We start from the raw sequence: 22,208 nt of genomic DNA on the forward strand, positions 1-22,208 counted from the left end.
CTGATTGATTACATGAGGAAGGAAAGGAGACCAGATGCAAAAAAGGGGCTGTGGCTTAGTTGGTTAAAGCGCCTGTCTAGTAAACAGGAGATCCTGAGTTCGAATCTCAGCAGCGCCTGTCTGCTTTTTTTTCGACCAATCTGTCTCCCCAATATTAAAACTTTGTACAAAGATTGCTATTTCATGCTATTTAGAAGCACAGTCAGGCTTGAAATGTTGGCAAAGCATCCAAGAACTCTGGACTCCACTACCTTAGAGTCATATTGCCCAAGGTTGCGATGCCATCAGAAACAGCACATATTAGAATGAGCAATTCATATTTCCTGCTTAATTTTTTGTAAAAGAAGCAAAGGTACGCCTGAACAGGGACTTGAACCCTGGACCCTCAGATTAAAAGTCTGATGCTCTACCGACTGAGCTATCCAGGCACAGGGATCACTGCCCATTTGAAACTTGATTTTCACTCTACAGCACCTCCATACATGGCTACCTCACTGGTCAATAAAGGAAATGAATTACTAGTGCATTACACACATTTCGACACTGGAGACATAACTTTTTTCAGTCATTCCGTATCCAGATATAGAGATTTGCAGCATCTAGGACTTTAATGTTCACCCACTTACGGATTTGAATGTTTTGCCACATTCATGAGTGCAAACTTGCTCCCCAGTAAAGACGAACATGTGCTCCTCAATGCACACACTGGGCAATGCAGTCCACTCTAAATCGACGATTAATGACATGCTTGTTTTGTGCAATGGAGTTTCAGTCAATTGGAAAACATTTTGAAAAGTTATATTGCAACAGAAGCCCAGCCTTAAAAAAGTGGATTTCACTTCTAAATGATTACATGAGGAAGGAAAGGAGACCAGATGCAAAAAAGGTGCTGTGGCTTAGTTGGTTAAAGCGCCTGTCTAGTAAACAGGAGATCCTGAGTTAGAATCTCAGCAGCGCCTGTCTGCTTTTTTTCGACCAATCTGTCTCCCCAATATTAAAACTTTGTACAAAGATTGCTATTTCATGCTATTTAGAAGCACAGTCAGGCTTCATATGTTGGCAAAGCATCCAAGAACTCTGGACTCCACTACCTTAGAGTCATATTGCCCAAGGTTGCGATGCCATCAGAAATAGCACATATTAGAATGAGCAATTCATATTTCCTGCTTAATTTTTTGTAAAAGAAGCAAAGGTACGCCTGAACAGGGACTTGAACCCTGGACCCTCAGATTAAAAGTCTGATGCTCTACCGACTGAGCTATCCAGGCACATGGATCACTGCCATTTGAAACTTGATTTTCACTCTACAGCACCTCCATACATGGCTACCTCACTGGTCAATAAAGGAAATGAATTACTAGTGCATTACACACATTTTGACACTGGAGACATAACTTTTTTCAGTCATTCCGTATCCAGATATAGAGATTTGCAGCATCTAGGACTTTAATGTTCACCCACTTACGGATTTGAATGTTTTGCCACATTCATGAGTGCAAACTTGCTCCCCAGTAAATACGAACATGTGCTCCTCAATGCACACACTGGGCAATGCAGTCCACTCTAAATCGACGATTAATGACATGCTCGTTTTGTGCAATGGAGTTTCAGTCAATTGGAAAACATTTTGAAAAGTTATATTGCAACAGAAGCCCAGCCTTAAAAAAGTGGATTTCACTTCTAAATGATTACATGAGGAAGGAAAGGAGACCAGATGCAAAAAAGGTGCTGTGGCTTAGTTGGTTAAAGCGCCTGTCTAGTAAACAGGAGATCCTGAGTTAGAATCTCAGCAGCGCCTGTCTGCTTTTTTTCGACCAATCCGTCTCCCCAATATTAAAACTTTGTACAAAGATTGCTATTTCATGCTATTTAGAAGCACAGTCAGGCTTGATATGTTGGCAAAGCATCCAAGAACTCTGGACTCCACTACCTTAGAGTCATATTGCCCAAGGTTGCGATGCCATCAGAAATAGCACATATTAGAATGAGCAATTCATATTTCCTGCTTAATTTTTTGTAAAAGAAGCAAAGGTACGCCTGAACAGGGACTTGAACCCTGGACCCTCAGATTAAAAGTCTGATGCTCTACCGACTGAGCTATCCATGCACATGGATCACTGCCATTTGAAACTTGATTTTCACTCTACAGCACCTCCATACATGGCTACCTCACTGGTCAATAAAGGAAATGAATTACTAGTGCATTACACACATTTTGACACTGGAGACATAACTTTTTTCAGTCATTCCGTATCCAGATATAGAGATTTGCAGCATCTAGGACTTTAATGTTCACCCACTTACGGATTTGAATGTTTTGCCACATTCATGAGTGCAAACTTGCTCCCCAGTAAATACGAACATGTGCTCCTCAATGCACACACTGGGCAATGCAGTCCACTCTAAATCGACGATTAATGACATGCTCGTTTTGTGCAATGGAGTTTCAGTCAATTGGAAAACATTTTGAAAAGTTATATTGCAACAGAAGCCCAGCCTTAAAAAAGTGGATTTCACTTCTAAATGATTACACGAGGAAGGAAAGGAGACCAGATGCAAAAAAGGTGCTGTGGCTTAGTTGGTTAAAGCGCCTGTCTAGTAAACAGGAGATCCTGAGTTAGAATCTCAGCAGCGCCTGTCTGCTTTTTTTCGACCAATCTGTCTCCCCAATATTAAAACTTTGTACAAAGATTGCTATTTCATGCTATTTAGAAGCACAGTCAGGCTTGATATGTTGGCAAAGCATCCAAGAACTATGGACTCCACTACCTTAGAGTCATATTGCCCAAGGTTGCGATGCCATCAGAAATAGCACATATTAGAATGAGCAATTCATATTTCCTGCTTAATTTTTTGTAAAAGAAGCAAAGGTACGCCTGAACAGGGACTTGAACCCTGGACCCTCAGATTAAAAGTCTGATGCTCTACCGACTGAGCTATCCAGGCACATGGATCACTGCCATTTGAAACTTGATTTTCACTCTACAGCACCTCCATACATGGCTACCTCACTGGTCAATAAAGGAAATGAATTACTAGTGCATTACACACATTTTGACACTGGAGACATAACTTTTTTCAGTCATTCCGTATCCAGATATAGAGATTTGCAGCATCTAGGACTTTAATGTTCACCCACTTACGGATTTGAATGTTTTGCCACATTCATGAGTGCAAACTTGCTCCCCAGTAAATACGAACATGTGCTCCTCAATGCACACACTGGGCAATGCAGTCCACTCTAAATCGACGATTAATGACATGCTCGTTTTGTGCAATGGAGTTTCAGTCAATTGGAAAACATTTTGAAAAGTTATATTGCAACAGAAGCCCAGCCTTAAAAAAGTGGATTTCACTTCTAAATGATTACATGAGGAAGGAAAGGAGACCAGATGCAAAAAAGGTGCTGTGGCTTAGTTGGTTAAAGCGCCTGTCTAGTAAACAGGAGATCCTGAGTTAGAATCTCAGCAGCGCCTGTCTGCTTTTTTTCGACCAATCTGTCTCCCCAATATTAAAACTTTGTACAAAGATTGCTATTTCATGCTATTTAGAAGCACAGTCAGGCTTGATATGTTGGCAAAGCATCCAAGAACTCTGGACTCCACTACCTTAGAGTCATATTGCCCAAGGTTGCGATGCCATCAGAAATAGCACATATTAGAATGAGCAATTCATATTTCCTGCTTAATTTTTTGTAAAAGAAGCAAAGGTACGCCTGAACAGGGACTTGAACCCTGGACCCTCAGATTAAAAGTCTGATGCTCTACCGACTGAGCTATCCATGCACATGGATCACTGCCATTTGAAACTTGATTTTCACTCTACAGCACCTCCATACATGGCTACCTCACTGGTCAATAAAGGAAATGAATTACTAGTGCATTACACACATTTTGACACTGGAGACATAACTTTTTTCAGTCATTCCGTATCCAGATATAGAGATTTGCAGCATCTAGGACTTTAATGTTCACCCACTTACGGATTTGAATGTTTTGCCACATTCATGAGTGCAAACTTGCTCCCCAGTAAAGACGAACATGTGCTCCTCAATGCACACACTGGGCAATGCAGTCCACTCTAAATCGACGATTAATGACATGCTCGTTTTGTGCAATGGAGTTTCAGTCAATTGGAAAACATTTTGAAAAGTTATATTGCAACAGAAGCCCAGCCTTAAAAAAGTGGATTTCACTTCTGATTGATTACATGAGGAAGGAAAGGAGACCAGATGCAAAAAAGGGGCTGTGGCTTAGTTGGTTAAACCGCCTGTCTAGTAAACAGGAGATCCTGAGTTCGAATCTCAGCAGCGCCTGTCTGCTTTTTTTTCGACCAATCTGTCTCCCCAATATTAAAACTTTGTACAAAGATTGCTATTTCATGCTATTTAGAAGCACAGTCAGGCTTGAAATGTTGGCAAAGCATCCAAGAACTCTGGACTCCACTACCTTAGAGTCATATTGCCCAAGGTTGCGATGCCATCAGAAACAGCACATATTAGAATGAGCAATTCATATTTCCTGCTTAATTTTTTGTAAAAGAAGCAAAGGTACGCCTGAACAGGGACTTGAACCCTGGACCCTCAGATTAAAAGTCTGATGCTCTACCGACTGAGCTATCCAGGCACAGGGATCACTGCCCATTTGAAACTTGATTTTCACTCTACAGCACCTCCATACATGGCTACCTCACTGGTCAATAAAGGAAATGAATTACTAGTGCATTACACACATTTCGACACTGGAGACATAACTTTTTTCAGTCATTCCGTATCCAGATATAGAGATTTGCAGCATCTAGGACTTTAATGTTCACCCACTTACGGATTTGAATGTTTTGCCACATTCATGAGTGCAAACTTGCTCCCCAGTAAAGACGAACATGTGCTCCTCAATGCACACACTGGGCAATGCAGTCCACTCTAAATCGACGATTAATGACATGCTTGTTTTGTGCAATGGAGTTTCAGTCAATTGGAAAACATTTTGAAAAGTTATATTGCAACAGAAGCCCAGCCTTAAAAAAGTGGATTTCACTTCTAAATGATTACATGAGGAAGGAAAGGAGACCAGATGCAAAAAAGGTGCTGTGGCTTAGTTGGTTAAAGCGCCTGTCTAGTAAACAGGAGATCCTGAGTTCGAATCTCAGCAGCGCCTGTCTGCTTTTTTTCGACCAATCTGTCTCCCCAATATTAAAACTTTGTACAAAGATTGCTATTTCATGCTATTTAGAAGCACAGTCAGGCTTCATATGTTGGCAAAGCATCCAAGAACTCTGGACTCCACTACCTTAGAGTCATATTGCCCAAGGTTGCGATGCCATCAGAAATAGCACATATTAGAATGAGCAATTCATATTTCCTGCTTAATTTTTTGTAAAAGAAGCAAAGGTACGCCTGAACAGGGACTTGAACCCTGGACCCTCAGATTAAAAGTCTGATGCTCTACCGACTGAGCTATCCAGGCACATGGATCACTGCCATTTGAAACTTGATTTTCACTCTACAGCACCTCCATACATGGCTACCTCACTGGTCAATAAAGGAAATGAATTACTAGTGCATTACACACATTTTGACACTGGAGACATAACTTTTTTCAGTCATTCCGTATCCAGATATAGAGATTTGCAGCATCTAGGACTTTAATGTTCACCCACTTACGGATTTGAATGTTTTGCCACATTCATGAGTGCAAACTTGCTCCCCAGTAAATACGAACATGTGCTCCTCAATGCACACACTGGGCAATGCAGTCCACTCTAAATCGACGATTAATGACATGCTCGTTTTGTGCAATGGAGTTTCAGTCAATTGGAAAACATTTTGAAAAGTTATATTGCAACAGAAGCCCAGCCTTAAAAAAGTGGATTTCACTTCTAAATGATTACATGAGGAAGGAAAGGAGACCAGATGCAAAAAAGGTGCTGTGGCTTAGTTGGTTAAAGCGCCTGTCTAGTAAACAGGAGATCCTGAGTTCGAATCTCAGCAGCGCCTGTCTGCTTTTTTTCGACCAATCTGTCTCCCCAATATTAAAACTTTGTACAAAGATTGCTATTTCATGCTATTTAGAAGCACAGTCAGGCTTGATATGTTGGCAAAGCATCCAAGAACTCTGGACTCCACTACCTTAGAGTCATATTGCCCAAGGTTGCGATGCCATCAGAAATAGCATATTAGAATGAGCAATTCATATTTCCCGCTTAATTTTTTGTAAAAGAAGCAAAGGTACGCCTGAACAGGGACTTGAACCCTGGACCCTCAGATTAAAAGTCTGATGCTCTACCGACTGAGCTATCCATGCACATGGATCACTGCCATTTGAAACTTGATTTTCACTCTACAGCACCTCCATACATGGCTACCTCACTGGTCAATAAAGGAAATGAATTACTAGTGCATTACACACATTTTGACATTGGAGACATAACTTTTTTCAGTCATTCCGTATCCAGATATAGAGATTTGCAGCATCTAGGACTTTAATGTTCACCCACTTACGGATTTGAATGTTTTGCCACATTCATGAGTGCAAACTTGCTCCCCAGTAAATACGAACATGTGCTCCTCAATGCACACACTGGGCAATGCAGTCCACTCTAAATCGACGATTAATGACATGCTCGTTTTGTGCAATGGAGTTTCAGTCAATTGGAAAACATTTTGAAAAGTTATATTGCAACAGAAGCCCAGCCTTAAAAAAGTGGATTTCACTTCTAAATGATTACACGAGGAAGGAAAGGAGACCAGATGCAAAAAAGGTGCTGTGGCTTAGTTGGTTAAAGCGCCTGTCTAGTAAACAGGAGATCCTGAGTTAGAATCTCAGCAGCGCCTGTCTGCTTTTTTTCGACCAATCTGTCTCCCCAATATTAAAACTTTGTACAAAGATTGCTATTTCATGCTATTTAGAAGCACAGTCAGGCTTGATATGTTGGCAAAGCATCCAAGAACTCTGGACTCCACTACCTTAGAGTCATATTGCCCAAGGTTGCGATGCCATCAGAAATAGCACATATTAGAATGAGCAATTCATATTTCCTGCTTAATTTTTTGTAAAAGAAGCAAAGGTACGCCTGAACAGGGACTTGAACCCTGGACCCTCAGATTAAAAGTCTGATGCTCTACCGACTGAGCTATCCAGGCACAGGGATCACTGCCCATTTGAAACTTGATTTTCACTCTACAGCACCTCCATACATGGCTACCTCACTGGTCAATAAAGGAAATGAATTACTAGTGCATTACACACATTTTGACACTGGAGACATAACTTTTTTCAGTCATTCCGTATCCAGATATAGAGATTTGCAGCATCTAGGACTTTAATGTTCACCCACTTACGGATTTGAATGTTTTGCCACATTCATGAGTGCAAACTTGCTCCCCAGTAAAGACGAACATGTGCTCCTCAATGCACACACTGGGCAATGCAGTCCACTCTAAATCGACGATTAATGACATGCTCGTTTTGTGCAATGGAGTTTCAGTCAATTGGAAAACATTTTGAAAAGTTATATTGCAACAGAAGCCCAGCCTTAAAAAAGTGGATTTCACTTCTGATTGATTACATGAGGAAGGAAAGGAGACCAGATGCAAAAAAGGGGCTGTGGCTTAGTTGGTTAAAGCGCCTGTCTAGTAAACAGGAGATCCTGAGTTCGAATCTCAGCAGCGCCTGTCTGCTTTTTTTTCGACCAATCTGTCTCCCCAATATTAAAACTTTGTACAAAGATTGCTATTTCATGCTATTTAGAAGCACAGTCAGGCTTGAAATGTTGGCAAAGCATCCAAGAACTCTGGACTCCACTACCTTAGAGTCATATTGCCCAAGGTTGCGATGCCATCAGAAACAGCACATATTAGAATGAGCAATTCATATTTCCTGCTTAATTTTTTGTAAAAGAAGCAAAGGTACGCCTGAACAGGGACTTGAACCCTGGACCCTCAGATTAAAAGTCTGATGCTCTACCGACTGAGCTATCCAGGCACAGGGATCACTGCCCATTTGAAACTTGATTTTCACTCTACAGCACCTCCATACATGGCTACCTCACTGGTCAATAAAGGAAATGAATTACTAGTGCATTACACACATTTCGACACTGGAGACATAACTTTTTTCAGTCATTCCGTATCCAGATATAGAGATTTGCAGCATCTAGGACTTTAATGTTCACCCACTTACGGATTTGAATGTTTTGCCACATTCATGAGTGCAAACTTGCTCCCCAGTAAAGACGAACATGTGCTCCTCAATGCACACACTGGGCAATGCAGTCCACTCTAAATCGACGATTAATGACATGCTTGTTTTGTGCAATGGAGTTTCAGTCAATTGGAAAACATTTTGAAAAGTTATATTGCAACAGAAGCCCAGCCTTAAAAAAGTGGATTTCACTTCTAAATGATTACATGAGGAAGGAAAGGAGACCAGATGCAAAAAAGGTGCTGTGGCTTAGTTGGTTAAAGCGCCTGTCTAGTAAACAGGAGATCCTGAGTTAGAATCTCAGCAGCGCCTGTCTGCTTTTTTTCGACCAATCTGTCTCCCCAATATTAAAACTTTGTACAAAGATTGCTATTTCATGCTATTTAGAAGCACAGTCAGGCTTCATATGTTGGCAAAGCATCCAAGAACTCTGGACTCCACTACCTTAGAGTCATATTGCCCAAGGTTGCGATGCCATCAGAAATAGCACATATTAGAATGAGCAATTCATATTTCCTGCTTAATTTTTTGTAAAAGAAGCAAAGGTACGCCTGAACAGGGACTTGAACCCTGGACCCTCAGATTAAAAGTCTGATGCTCTACCGACTGAGCTATCCAGGCACATGGATCACTGCCATTTGAAACTTGATTTTCACTCTACAGCACCTCCATACATGGCTACCTCACTGGTCAATAAAGGAAATGAATTACTAGTGCATTACACACATTTTGACACTGGAGACATAACTTTTTTCAGTCATTCCGTATCCAGATATAGAGATTTGCAGCATCTAGGACTTTAATGTTCACCCACTTACGGATTTGAATGTTTTGCCACATTCATGAGTGCAAACTTGCTCCCCAGTAAATACGAACATGTGCTCCTCAATGCACACACTGGGCAATGCAGTCCACTCTAAATCGACGATTAATGACATGCTCGTTTTGTGCAATGGAGTTTCAGTCAATTGGAAAACATTTTGAAAAGTTATATTGCAACAGAAGCCCAGCCTTAAAAAAGTGGATTTCACTTCTAAATGATTACATGAGGAAGGAAAGGAGACCAGATGCAAAAAAGGTGCTGTGGCTTAGTTGGTTAAAGCGCCTGTCTAGTAAACAGGAGATCCTGAGTTAGAATCTCAGCAGCGCCTGTCTGCTTTTTTTCGACCAATCTGTCTCCCCAATATTAAAACTTTGTACAAAGATTGCTATTTCATGCTATTTAGAAGCACAGTCAGGCTTGATATGTTGGCAAAGCATCCAAGAACTCTGGACTCCACTACCTTAGAGTCATATTGCCCAAGGTTGCGATGCCATCAGAAATAGCACATATTAGAATGAGCAATTCATATTTCCTGCTTAATTTTTTGTAAAAGAAGCAAAGGTACGCCTGAACAGGGACTTGAACCCTGGACCCTCAGATTAAAAGTCTGATGCTCTACCGACTGAGCTATCCATGCACATGGATCACTGCCATTTGAAACTTGATTTTCACTCTACAGCACCTCCATACATGGCTACCTCACTGGTCAATAAAGGAAATGAATTACTAGTGCATTACACACATTTTGACACTGGAGACATAACTTTTTTCAGTCATTCCGTATCCAGATATAGAGATTTGCAGCATCTAGGACTTTAATGTTCACCCACTTACGGATTTGAATGTTTTGCCACATTCATGAGTGCAAACTTGCTCCCCAGTAAATACGAACATGTGCTCCTCAATGCACACACTGGGCAATGCAGTCCACTCTAAATCGACGATTAATGACATGCTCGTTTTGTGCAATGGAGTTTCAGTCAATTGGAAAACATTTTGAAAAGTTATATTGCAACAGAAGCCCAGCCTTAAAAAAGTGGATTTCACTTCTAAATGATTACACGAGGAAGGAAAGGAGACCAGATGCAAAAAAGGTGCTGTGGCTTAGTTGGTTAAAGCGCCTGTCTAGTAAACAGGAGATCCTGAGTTAGAATCTCAGCAGCGCCTGTCTGCTTTTTTTCGACCAATCTGTCTCCCCAATATTAAAACTTTGTACAAAGATTGCTATTTCATGCTATTTAGAAGCACAGTCAGGCTTGATATGTTGGCAAAGCATCCAAGAACTCTGGACTCCACTACCTTAGAGTCATATTGCCCAAGGTTGCGATGCCATCAGAAATAGCACATATTAGAATGAGCAATTCATATTTCCTGCTTAATTTTTTGTAAAAGAAGCAAAGGTACGCCTGAACAGGGACTTGAACCCTGGACCCTCAGATTAAAAGTCTGATGCTCTACCGATTGAGCTATCCAGGCACAGGGATCACTGCCCATTTGAAACTTGATTTTCACTCTACAGCACCTCCATACATGGCTACCTCACTGGTCAATAAAGGAAATGAATTACTAGTGCATTACACACATTTTGACACTGGAGACATAACTTTTTTCAGTCATTCCGTATCCAGATATAGAGATTTGCAGCATCTAGGACTTTAATGTTCATCCACTTACGGATTTGAATGTTTTGCCACATTCATGAGTGCAAACTTGCTCCCCAGTAAAGACGAACATGTGCTCCTCAATGCACACACTGGGCAATGCAGTCCACTCTAAATCGACGATTAATGACATGCTCGTTTTGTGCAATGGAGTTTCAGTCAATTGGAAAACATTTTGAAAAGTTATATTGCAACAGAAGCCCAGCCTTAAAAAAGTGGATTTCACTTCTGATTGATTACATGAGGAAGGAAAGGAGACCAGATGCAAAAAAGGGGCTGTGGCTTAGTTGGTTAAAGCACCTGTCTAGTAAACAGGAGATCCTGAGTTCGAATCTCAGCAGCGCCTGTCTGCTTTTTTTTCGACCAATCTGTCTCCCCAATATTAAAACTTTGTACAAAGATTGCTATTTCATGCTATTTAGAAGCACAGTCAGGCTTGAAATGTTGGCAAAGCATCCAAGAACTCTGGACTCCACTACCTTAGAGTCATATTGCCCAAGGTTGCGATGCCATCAGAAACAGCACATATTAGAATGAGCAATTCATATTTCCTGCTTAATTTTTTGTAAAAGAAGCAAAGGTACGCCTGAACAGGGACTTGAACCCTGGACCCTCAGATTAAAAGTCTGATGCTCTACCGACTGAGCTATCCAGGCACAGGGATCACTGCCCATTTGAAACTTGATTTTCACTCTACAGCACCTCCATACATGGCTACCTCACTGGTCAATAAAGGAAATGAATTACTAGTGCATTACACACATTTCGACACTGGAGACATAACTTTTTTCAGTCATTCCGTATCCAGATATAGAGATTTGCAGCATCTAGGACTTTAATGTTCACCCACTTACGGATTTGAATGTTTTGCCACATTCATGAGTGCAAACTTGCTCCCCAGTAAAGACGAACATGTGCTCCTCAATGCACACACTGGGCAATGCAGTCCACTCTAAATCGACGATTAATGACATGCTTGTTTTGTGCAATGGAGTTTCAGTCAATTGGAAAACATTTTGAAAAGTTATATTGCAACAGAAGCCCAGCCTTAAAAAAGTGGATTTCACTTCTAAATGATTACATGAGGAAGGAAAGGAGACCAGATGCAAAAAAGGTGCTGTGGCTTAGTTGGTTAAAGCGCCTGTCTAGTAAACAGGAGATCCTGAGTTCGAATCTCAGCAGCGCCTGTCTGCTTTTTTTCGACCAATCTGTCTCCCCAATATTAAAACTTTGTACAAAGATTGCTATTTCATGCTATTTAGAAGCACAGTCAGGCTTCATATGTTGGCAAAGCATCCAAGAACTCTGGACTCCACTACCTTAGAGTCATATTGCCCAAGGTTGCGATGCCATCAGAAATAGCACATATTAGAATGAGCAATTCATATTTCCTGCTTAATTTTTTGTAAAAGAAGCAAAGGTACGCCTGAACAGGGACTTGAACCCTGGACCCTCAGATTAAAAGTCTGATGCTCTACCTACTGAGCTATCCAGGCACATGGATCACTGCCATTTGAAACTTGATTTTCACTCTACAGCACCTCCATACATGGCTACCTCACTGGTCAATAAAGGAAATGAATTACTAGTGCATTACACACATTTTGACACTGGAGACATAACTTTTTTCAGTCATTCCGTATCCAGATATAGAGATTTGCAGCATCTAGGACTTTAATGTTCACCCACTTACGGATTTGAATGTTTTGCCACATTCATGAGTGCAAACTTGCTCCCCAGTAAATACGAACATGTGCTCCTCAATGCACACACTGGGCAATGCAGTCCACTCTAAATCGACGATTAATGACATGCTCGTTTTGTGCAATGGAGTTTCAGTCAATTGGAAAACATTTTGAAAAGTTATATTGCAACAGAAGCCCAGCCTTAAAAAAGTGGATTTCACTTCTAAATGATTACACGAGGAAGGAAAGGAGACCAGATGCAAAAAAGGTGCTGTGGCTTAGTTGGTTAAAGCGCCTGTCTAGTAAACAGGAGATCCTGAGTTAGAATCTCAGCAGCGCCTGTCTGCTTTTTTTCGACCAATCTGTCTCCCCAATATTAAAACTTTGTACAAAGATTGCTATTTCATGCTATTTAGAAGCACAGTCAGGCTTGATATGTTGGCAAAGCATCCAAGAACTCTGGACTCCACTACCTTAGAGTCATATTGCCCAAGGTTGCGATGCCATCAGAAATAGCACATATTAGAATCAGCAATTCATATTTCCTGCTTAATTTTTTGTAAAAGAAGCAAAGGTACGCCTGAACAGGGACTTGAACCCTGGACCCTCAGATTAAAAGTCTGATGCTCTACCGACTGAGCTATCCAGGCACAGGGATCACTGCCCATTTGAAACTTGATTTTCACTCTACAGCACCTCCATACATGGCTACCTCACTGGTCAATAAAGGAAATGAATTACTAGTGCATTACACACATTTTGACACTGGAGACATAACTTTTTTCAGTCATTCCGTATCCAGATATAGAGATTTGCAGCATCTAGGACTTTAATGTTCACCCACTTACGGATTTGAATGTTTTGCCACATTCATGAGTGCAAACTTGCTCCCCAGTAAAGACGAACATGTGCTCCTCAATGCACACACTGGGCAATGCAGTCCACTCTAAATCGACGATTAATGACATGCTCGTTTTGTGCAATGGAGTTTCAGTCAATTGGAAAACATTTTGAAAAGTTATATTGCAACAGAAGCCCAGCCTTAAAAAAGTGGATTTCACTTCTAAATGATTACATGAGGAAGGAAAGGAGACCAGATGCAAAAAAGGTGCTGTGGCTTAATTGGTTAAAGCGCCTGTCTAGTAAACAGGAGATCCTGAGTTCGAATCTCAGCAGCGCCTGTCTGCTTTTTTTTCGACCAATCTGTCTCCCCAATATTAAAACTTTGTACAAAGATTGCTATTTCATGCTATTTAGAAGCACAGTCAGGCTTGAAATGTTGGCAAAGCATCCAAGAACTCTGGACTCCACTACCTTAGAGTCATATTGCCCAAGGTTGCGATGCCATCAGAAACAGCACATATTAGAATGAGCAATTCATATTTCCTGCTTAATTTTTTGTAAAAGAAGCAAAGGTACGCCTGAACAGGGACTTGAACCCTGGACCCTCAGATTAAAAGTCTGATGCTCTACCGACTGAGCTATCCAGGCACAGGGATCACTGCCCATTTGAAACTTGATTTTCACTCTACAGCACCTCCATACATGGCTACCTCACTGGTCAATAAAGGAAATGAATTACTAGTGCATTACACACATTTCGACACTGGAGACATAACTTTTTTCAGTCATTCCGTATCCAGATATAGAGATTTGCAGCATCTAGGACTTTAATGTTCACCCACTTACGGATTTGAATGTTTTGCCACATTCATGAGTGCAAACTTGCTCCCCAGTAAAGACGAACATGTGCTCCTCAATGCACACACTGGGCAATGCAGTCCACTCTAAATCGACGATTAATGACATGCTTGTTTTGTGCAATGGAGTTTCAGTCAATTGGAAAACATTTTGAAAAGTTATATTGCAACAGAAGCCCAGCCTTAAAAAAGTGGATTTCACTTCTAAATGATTACATGAGGAAGGAAAGGAGACCAGATGCAAAAAAGGTGCTGTGGCTTAGTTGGTTAAAGCGCCTGTCTAGTAAACAGGAGATCCTGAGTTCGAATCTCAGCAGCGCCTGTCTGCTTTTTTTCGACCAATCTGTCTCCCCAATATTAAAACTTTGTACAAAGATTGCTATTTCATGCTATTTAGAAGCACAGTCAGGCTTCATATGTTGGCAAAGCATCCAAGAACTCTGGACTCCACTACCTTAGAGTCATATTGCCCAAGGTTGCGATGCCATCAGAAATAGCACATATTAGAATGAGCAATTCATATTTCCTGCTTAATTTTTTGTAAAAGAAGCAAAGGTACGCCTGAACAGGGACTTGAACCCTGGACCCTCAGATTAAAAGTCTGATGCTCTACCGACTGAGCTATCCAGGCACATGGATCACTGCCATTTGAAACTTGATTTTCACTCTACAGCACCTCCATACATGGCTACCTCACTGGTCAATAAAGGAAATGAATTACTAGTGCATTACACACATTTTGACACTGGAGACATAACTTTTTTCAGTCATTCCGTATCCAGATAAAGAGATTTGCAGCATCTAGGACTTTAATGTTCACCCACTTACTGATTTGAATGTTTTGCCACATTCATGAGTGCAAACTTGCTCCCCAGTAAAGACGAACATGTGCTCCTCAATGCACACACTGGGCAATGCAGTCCACTCTAAATCGACGATTAATGACATGCTCGTTTTGTGCAATGGAGTTTCAGTCAATTGGAAAACATTTTGAAAAGTTATATTGCAACAGAAGCCCAGCCTTAAAAAAGTGGATTTCACTTCTGATTGATTACATGAGGAAGGAAAGGAGACCACATGCAAAAAAGGGGCTGTGGCTTAGTTGGTTAAAGCGCCTGTCTAATAAACAGGAGATCCTGAGTTCGAATCTCAGCAGCGCCTGTCTGCTTTTTTTTCGACCAATCTGTCTCCCCAATATTAAAACTTTGTACAAAGATTGCTATTTCATGCTATTTAGAAGCACAGTCAGGCTTGAAATGTTGGCAAAGCATCCAAGAACTCTGGACTCCACTACCTTAGAGTCATATTGCCCAAGGTTGCGATGCCATCAGAAACAGCACATATTAGAATGAGCAATTCATATTTCCTGCTTAATTTTTTGTAAAAGAAGCAAAGGTACGCCTGAACAGGGACTTGAACCCTGGACCCTCAGATTAAAAGTCTGATGCTCTACCGACTGAGCTATCCAGGCACAGGTATCACTGCCCATTTGAAACTTGATTTTCACTCTACAGCACCTCCATACATGGCTACCTCACTGGTCAATAAAGGAAATGAATTACTAGTGCATTACACACATTTCGACACTGGAGACATAACTTTTTTCAGTCATTCCGTATCCAGATATAGAGATTTGCAGCATCTAGGACTTTAATGTTCACCCACTTACGGATTTGAATGTTTTGCCACATTCATGAGTGCAAACTTGCTCCCCAGTAAAGACGAACATGTGCTCCTCAATGCACACACTGGGCAATGCAGTCCACTCTAAATCGACGATTAATGACATGCTTGTTTTGTGCAATGGAGTTTCAGTCAATTGGAAAACATTTTGAAAAGTTATATTGCAACAGAAGCCCAGCCTTAAAAAAGTGGATTTCACTTCTAAATGATTACATGAGGAAGGAAAGGAGACCAGATGCAAAAAAGGTGCTGTGGCTTAGTTGGTTAAAGCGCCTGTCTAGTAAACAGGAGATCCTGAGTTCGAATCTCAGCAGCGCCTGTCTGCTTTTTTTCGACCAATCTGTCTCCCCAATATTAAAACTTTGTACAAAGATTGCTATTTCATGCTATTTAGAAGCACAGTCAGGCTTCATATGTTGGCAAAGCATCCAAGAACTCTGGACTCCACTACCTTAGAGTCATATTGCCCAAGGTTGCGATGCCATCAGAAATAGCACATATTAGAATGAGCAATTCATATTTCCTGCTTAATTTTTTGTAAAAGAAGCAAAGGTACGCCTGAACAGGGACTTGAACCCTGGACCCTCAGATTAAAAGTCTGATGCTCTACCGACTGAGCTATCCAGGCACAGGGATCACTGCCCATTTGAAACTTGATTTTCACTCTACAGCACCTCCATACATGGCTACCTCACTGGTCAATAAAGGAAATGAATTACTAGTGCATTACACACATTTTGACACTGGAGACATAACTTTTTTCAGTCATTCCGTATCCAGATATAGAGATTTGCAGCATCTAGGACTTTAATGTTCACCCACTTACGGATTTGAATGTTTTGCCACATTCATGAGTGCAAACTTGCTCCCCAGTAAAGACGAACATGTGCTCCTCAATGCACACACTGGGCAATGCAGTCCACTCTAAATCGACGATTAATGACATGCTCGTTTTGTGCAATGGAGTTTCAGTCAATTGGAAAACATTTTGAAAAGTTATATTGCAACAGAAGCCCAGCCTTAAAAAAGTGGATTTCACTTCTGATTGATTACATGAGGAAGGAAAGGAGACCAGATGCAAAAAAGGGGCTGTGGCTTAGTTGGTTAAAGCGCCTGTCTAGTAAACAGGAGATCCTGAGTTCGAATCTCAGCAGCGCCTGTCTGCTTTTTTTTCGACCAATCTGTCTCCCCAATATTAAAACTTTGTACAAAGATTGCTATTTCATGCTATTTAGAAGCACAGTCAGGCTTGAAATGTTGGCAAAGCATCCAAGAACTCTGGACTCCACTACCTTAGAGTCATATTGCCCAAGGTTGCGATGCCATCAGAAACAGCACATATTAGAATGAGCAATTCATATTTCCTGCTTAATTTTTTGTAAAAGAAGCAAAGGTACGCCTGAACAGGGACTTGAACCCTGGACCCTCAGATTAAAAGTCTGATGCTCTACCGACTGAGCTATCCAGGCACAGGGATCACTGCCCATTTGAAACTTGATTTTCACTCTACAGCACCTCCATACATGGCTACCTCACTGGTCAATAAAGGAAATGAATTACTAGTGCATTACACACATTTCGACACTGGAGACATAACTTTTTTCAGTCATTCCGTATCCAGATATAGAGATTTGCAGCATCTAGGACTTTAATGTTCACCCACTTACGGATTTGAATGTTTTGCCACATTCATGAGTGCAAACTTGCTCCCCAGTAAAGACGAACATGTGCTCCTCAATGCACACACTGGGCAATGCAGTCCACTCTAAATCGACGATTAATGACATGCTTGTTTTGTGCAATGGAGTTTCAGTCAATTGGAAAACATTTTGAAAAGTTATATTGCAACAGAAGCCCAGCCTTAAAAAAGTGGATTTCACTTCTAAATGATTACATGAGGAAGGAAAGGAGACCAGATGCAAAAAAGGTGCTGTGGCTTAGTTGGTTAAAGCGCCTGTCTAGTAAACAGGAGATCCTGAGTTCGAATCTCAGCAGCGCCTGTCTGCTTTTTTTCGACCAATCTGTCTCCCCAATATTAAAACTTTGTACAAAGATTGCTATTTCATGCTATTTAGAAGCACAGTCAGGCTTCATATGTTGGCAAAGCATCCAAGAACTCTGGACTCCACTACCTTAGAGTCATATTGCCCAAGGTTGCGATGCCATCAGAAATAGCACATATTAGAATGAGCAATTCATATTTCCTGCTTAATTTTTTGTAAAAGAAGCAAAGGTACGCCTGAACAGGGACTTGAACCCTGGACCCTCAGATTAAAAGTCTGATGCTCTACCGACTGAGCTATCCAGGCACATGGATCACTGCCATTTGAAACTTGATTTTCACTCTACAGCACCTCCATACATGGCTACCTCACTGGTCAATAAAGGAAATGAATTACTAGTGCATTACACACATTTTGACACTGGAGACATAACTTTTTTCAGTCATTCCGTATCCAGATATAGAGATTTGCAGCATCTAGGACTTTAATGTTCACCCACTTACGGATTTGAATGTTTTGCCACATTCATGAGTGCAAACTTGCTCCCCAGTAAATACGAACATGTGCTCCTCAATGCACACACTGGGCAATGCAGTCCACTCTAAATCGACGATTAATGACATGCTCGTTTTGTGCAATGGAGTTTCAGTCAATTGGAAAACATTTTGAAAAGTTATATTGCAACAGAAGCCCAGCCTTAAAAAAGTGGATTTCACTTCTAAATGATTACATGAGGAAGGAAAGGAGACCAGATGCAAAAAAGGTGCTGTGGCTTAGTTGGTTAAAGCGCCTGTCTAGTAAACAGGAGATCCTGAGTTAGAATCTCAGCAGCGCCTGTCTGCTTTTTTTCGACCAATCCGTCTCCCCAATATTAAAACTTTGTACAAAGATTGCTATTTCATGCTATTTAGAAGCACAGTCAGGCTTGATATGTTGGCAAAGCATCCAAGAACTCTGGACTCCACTACCTTAGAGTCATATTGCCCAAGGTTGCGATGCCATCAGAAATAGCACATATTAGAATGAGCAATTCATATTTCCTGCTTAATTTTTTGTAAAAGAAGCAAAGGTACGCCTGAACAGGGACTTGAACCCTGGACCCTCAGATTAAAAGTCTGATGCTCTACCGACTGAGCTATCCATGCACATGGATCACTGCCATTTGAAACTTGATTTTCACTCTACAGCACCTCCATACATGGCTACCTCACTGGTCAATAAAGGAAATGAATTACTAGTGCATTACACACATTTTGACACTGGAGACATAACTTTTTTCAGTCATTCCGTATCCAGATATAGAGATTTGCAGCATCTAGGACTTTAATGTTCACCCACTTACGGATTTGAATGTTTTGCCACATTCATGAGTGCAAACTTGCTCCCCAGTAAATACGAACATGTGCTCCTCAATGCACACACTGGGCAATGCAGTCCACTCTAAATCGACGATTAATGACATGCTCGTTTTGTGCAATGGAGTTTCAGTCAATTGGAAAACATTTTGAAAAGTTATATTGCAACAGAAGCCCAGCCTTAAAAAAGTGGATTTCACTTCTAAATGATTACACGAGGAAGGAAAGGAGACCAGATGCAAAAAAGGTGCTGTGGCTTAGTTGGTTAAAGCGCCTGTCTAGTAAACAGGAGATCCTGAGTTAGAATCTCAGCAGCGCCTGTCTGCTTTTTTTCGACCAATCTGTCTCCCCAATATTAAAACTTTGTACAAAGATTGCTATTTCATGCTATTTAGAAGCACAGTCAGGCTTGATATGTTGGCAAAGCATCCAAGAACTATGGACTCCACTACCTTAGAGTCATATTGCCCAAGGTTGCGATGCCATCAGAAATAGCACATATTAGAATGAGCAATTCATATTTCCTGCTTAATTTTTTGTAAAAGAAGCAAAGGTACGCCTGAACAGGGACTTGAACCCTGGACCCTCAGATTAAAAGTCTGATGCTCTACCGACTGAGCTATCCAGGCACAGGGATCACTGCCCATTTGAAACTTGATTTTCACTCTACAGCACCTCCATACATGGCTACCTCACTGGTCAATAAAGGAAATGAATTACTAGTGCATTACACACATTTTGACACTGGAGACATAACTTTTTTCAGTCATTCCGTATCCAGATATAGAGATTTGCAGCATCTAGGACTTTAATGTTCACCCACTTACGGATTTGAATGTTTTGCCACATTCATGAGTGCAAACTTGCTCCCCAGTAAAGACGAACATGTGCTCCTCAATGCACACACTGGGCAATGCAGTCCACTCTAAATCGACGATTAATGACATGCTCGTTTTGTGCAATGGAGTTTCAGTCAATTGGAAAACATTTTGAAAAGTTATATTGCAACAGAAGCCCAGCCTTAAAAAAGTGGATTTCACTTCTAAATGATTACATGAGGAAGGAAAGGAGACCAGATGCAAAAAAGGTGCTGTGGCTTAGTTGGTTAAAGCGCCTGTCTAGTAAACAGGAGATCCTGAGTTAGAATCTCAGCAGCGCCTGTCTGCTTTTTTTCGACCAATCTGTCTCCCCAATATTAAAACTTTGTACAAAGATTGCTATTTCATGCTATTTAGAAGCACAGTCAGGCTTGATATGTTGGCAAAGCATCCAAGAACTCTGGACTCCACTACCTTAGAGTCATATTGCCCAAGGTTGCGATGCCATCAGAAATAGCACATATTAGAATGAGCAATTCATATTTCCTGCTTAATTTTTTGTAAAAGAAGCAAAGGTACGCCTGAACAGGGACTTGAACCCTGGACCCTCAGATTAAAAGTCTGATGCTCTACCGACTGAGCTATCCATGCACATGGATCACTGCCATTTGAAACTTGATTTTCACTCTACAGCACCTCCATACATGGCTACCTCACTGGTCAATAAAGGAAATGAATTACTAGTGCATTACACACATTTTGACACTGGAGACATAACTTTTTTCAGTCATTCCGTATCCAGATATAGAGATTTGCAGCATCTAGGACTTTAATGTTCACCCACTTACGGATTTGAATGTTTTGCCACATTCATGAGTGCAAACTTGCTCCCCAGTAAAGACGAACATGTGCTCCTCAATGCACACACTGGGCAATGCAGTCCACTCTAAATCGACGATTAATGACATGCTCGTTTTGTGCAATGGAGTTTCAGTCAATTGGAAAACATTTTGAAAAGTTATATTGCAACAGAAGCCCAGCCTTAAAAAAGTGGATTTCACTTCTGATTGATTACATGAGGAAGGAAAGGAGACCAGATGCAAAAAAGGGGCTGTGGCTTAGTTGGTTAAAGCGCCTGTCTAGTAAACAGGAGATCCTGAGTTCGAATCTCAGCAGCGCCTGTCTGCTTTTTTTTCGACCAATCTGTCTCCCCAATATTAAAACTTTGTACAAAGATTGCTATTTCATGCTATTTAGAAGCACAGTCAGGCTTGAAATGTTGGCAAAGCATCCAAGAACTCTGGACTCCACTACCTTAGAGTCATATTGCCCAAGGTTGCGATGCCATCAGAAACAGCACATATTAGAATGAGCAATTCATATTTCCTGCTTAATTTTTTGTAAAAGAAGCAAAGGTACGCCTGAACAGGGACTTGAACCCTGGACCCTCAGATTAAAAGTCTGATGCTCTACCGACTGAGCTATCCAGGCACAGGGATCACTGCCCATTTGAAACTTGATTTTCACTCTACAGCACCTCCATACATGGCTACCTCACTGGTCAATAAAGGAAATGAATTACTAGTGCATTACACACATTTCGACACTGGAGACATAACTTTTTTCAGTCATTCCGTATCCAGATATAGAGATTTGCAGCATCTAGGACTTTAATGTTCACCCACTTACGGATTTGAATGTTTTGCCACATTCATGAGTGCAAACTTGCTCCCCAGTAAAGACGAACATGTGCTCCTCAATGCACACACTGGGCAATGCAGTCCACTCTAAATCGACGATTAATGACATGCTTGTTTTGTGCAATGGAGTTTCAGTCAATTGGAAAACATTTTGAAAAGTTATATTGCAACAGAAGCCCAGCCTTAAAAAAGTGGATTTCACTTCTAAATGATTACATGAGGAAGGAAAGGAGACCAGATGCAAAAAAGGTGCTGTGGCTTAGTTGGTTAAAGCGCCTGTCTAGTAAACAGGAGATCCTGAGTTCGAATCTCAGCAGCGCCTGTCTGCTTTTTTTCGACCAATCTGTCTCCCCAATATTAAAACTTTGTACAAAGATTGCTATTTCATGCTATTTAGAAGCACAGTCAGGCTTCATATGTTGGCAAAGCATCCAAGAACTCTGGACTCCACTACCTTAGAGTCATATTGCCCAAGGTTGCGATGCCATCAGAAATAGCACATATTAGAATGAGCAATTCATATTTCCTGCTTAATTTTTTGTAAAAGAAGCAAAGGTACGCCTGAACAGGGACTTGAAC

General features: G+C 41.0%; 7 non-coding genes across 7 annotated transcripts; all 7 read left to right on the top strand.

The window, feature by feature from the left end:
• The first annotated feature begins 5,082 nt into the window (after window positions 1–5,082).
• Window positions 5,083–5,156, top strand: TRNAT-AGU (transfer RNA threonine (anticodon AGU)). Its single transcript has one exon. It is a non-coding gene; the product is annotated as a tRNA-Thr (tRNA).
• A 765-nt stretch (window positions 5,157–5,921) lies between these two features.
• On the top strand, window positions 5,922–5,995 carry TRNAT-AGU (transfer RNA threonine (anticodon AGU)). The gene has a single exon. It is a non-coding gene; the product is annotated as a tRNA-Thr (tRNA).
• A 5,803-nt stretch (window positions 5,996–11,798) lies between these two features.
• On the top strand, window positions 11,799–11,872 carry TRNAT-AGU (transfer RNA threonine (anticodon AGU)). Its single transcript has one exon. It is a non-coding gene; the product is annotated as a tRNA-Thr (tRNA).
• Window positions 11,873–14,318: 2,446 nt separating this feature from the next.
• Window positions 14,319–14,392, top strand: TRNAT-AGU (transfer RNA threonine (anticodon AGU)). Its single transcript has one exon. It is a non-coding gene; the product is annotated as a tRNA-Thr (tRNA).
• A 1,606-nt stretch (window positions 14,393–15,998) lies between these two features.
• Window positions 15,999–16,072, top strand: TRNAT-AGU (transfer RNA threonine (anticodon AGU)). The gene has a single exon. It is a non-coding gene; the product is annotated as a tRNA-Thr (tRNA).
• A 1,607-nt stretch (window positions 16,073–17,679) lies between these two features.
• Window positions 17,680–17,753, top strand: TRNAT-AGU (transfer RNA threonine (anticodon AGU)). Its single transcript has one exon. It is a non-coding gene; the product is annotated as a tRNA-Thr (tRNA).
• A 4,124-nt stretch (window positions 17,754–21,877) lies between these two features.
• On the top strand, window positions 21,878–21,951 carry TRNAT-AGU (transfer RNA threonine (anticodon AGU)). The gene has a single exon. It is a non-coding gene; the product is annotated as a tRNA-Thr (tRNA).
• The last annotated feature ends 257 nt before the right edge of the window (window positions 21,952–22,208 follow it).

Source organism: Ambystoma mexicanum, unplaced genomic scaffold (assembly GCF_040938575.1).
Source record: "Ambystoma mexicanum isolate Mex_15411 unplaced genomic scaffold, UKY_AmexF1_1 Mex_scaf1, whole genome shotgun sequence".
Taxonomy (NCBI): Eukaryota; Metazoa; Chordata; class Amphibia; order Caudata; family Ambystomatidae; genus Ambystoma; species Ambystoma mexicanum.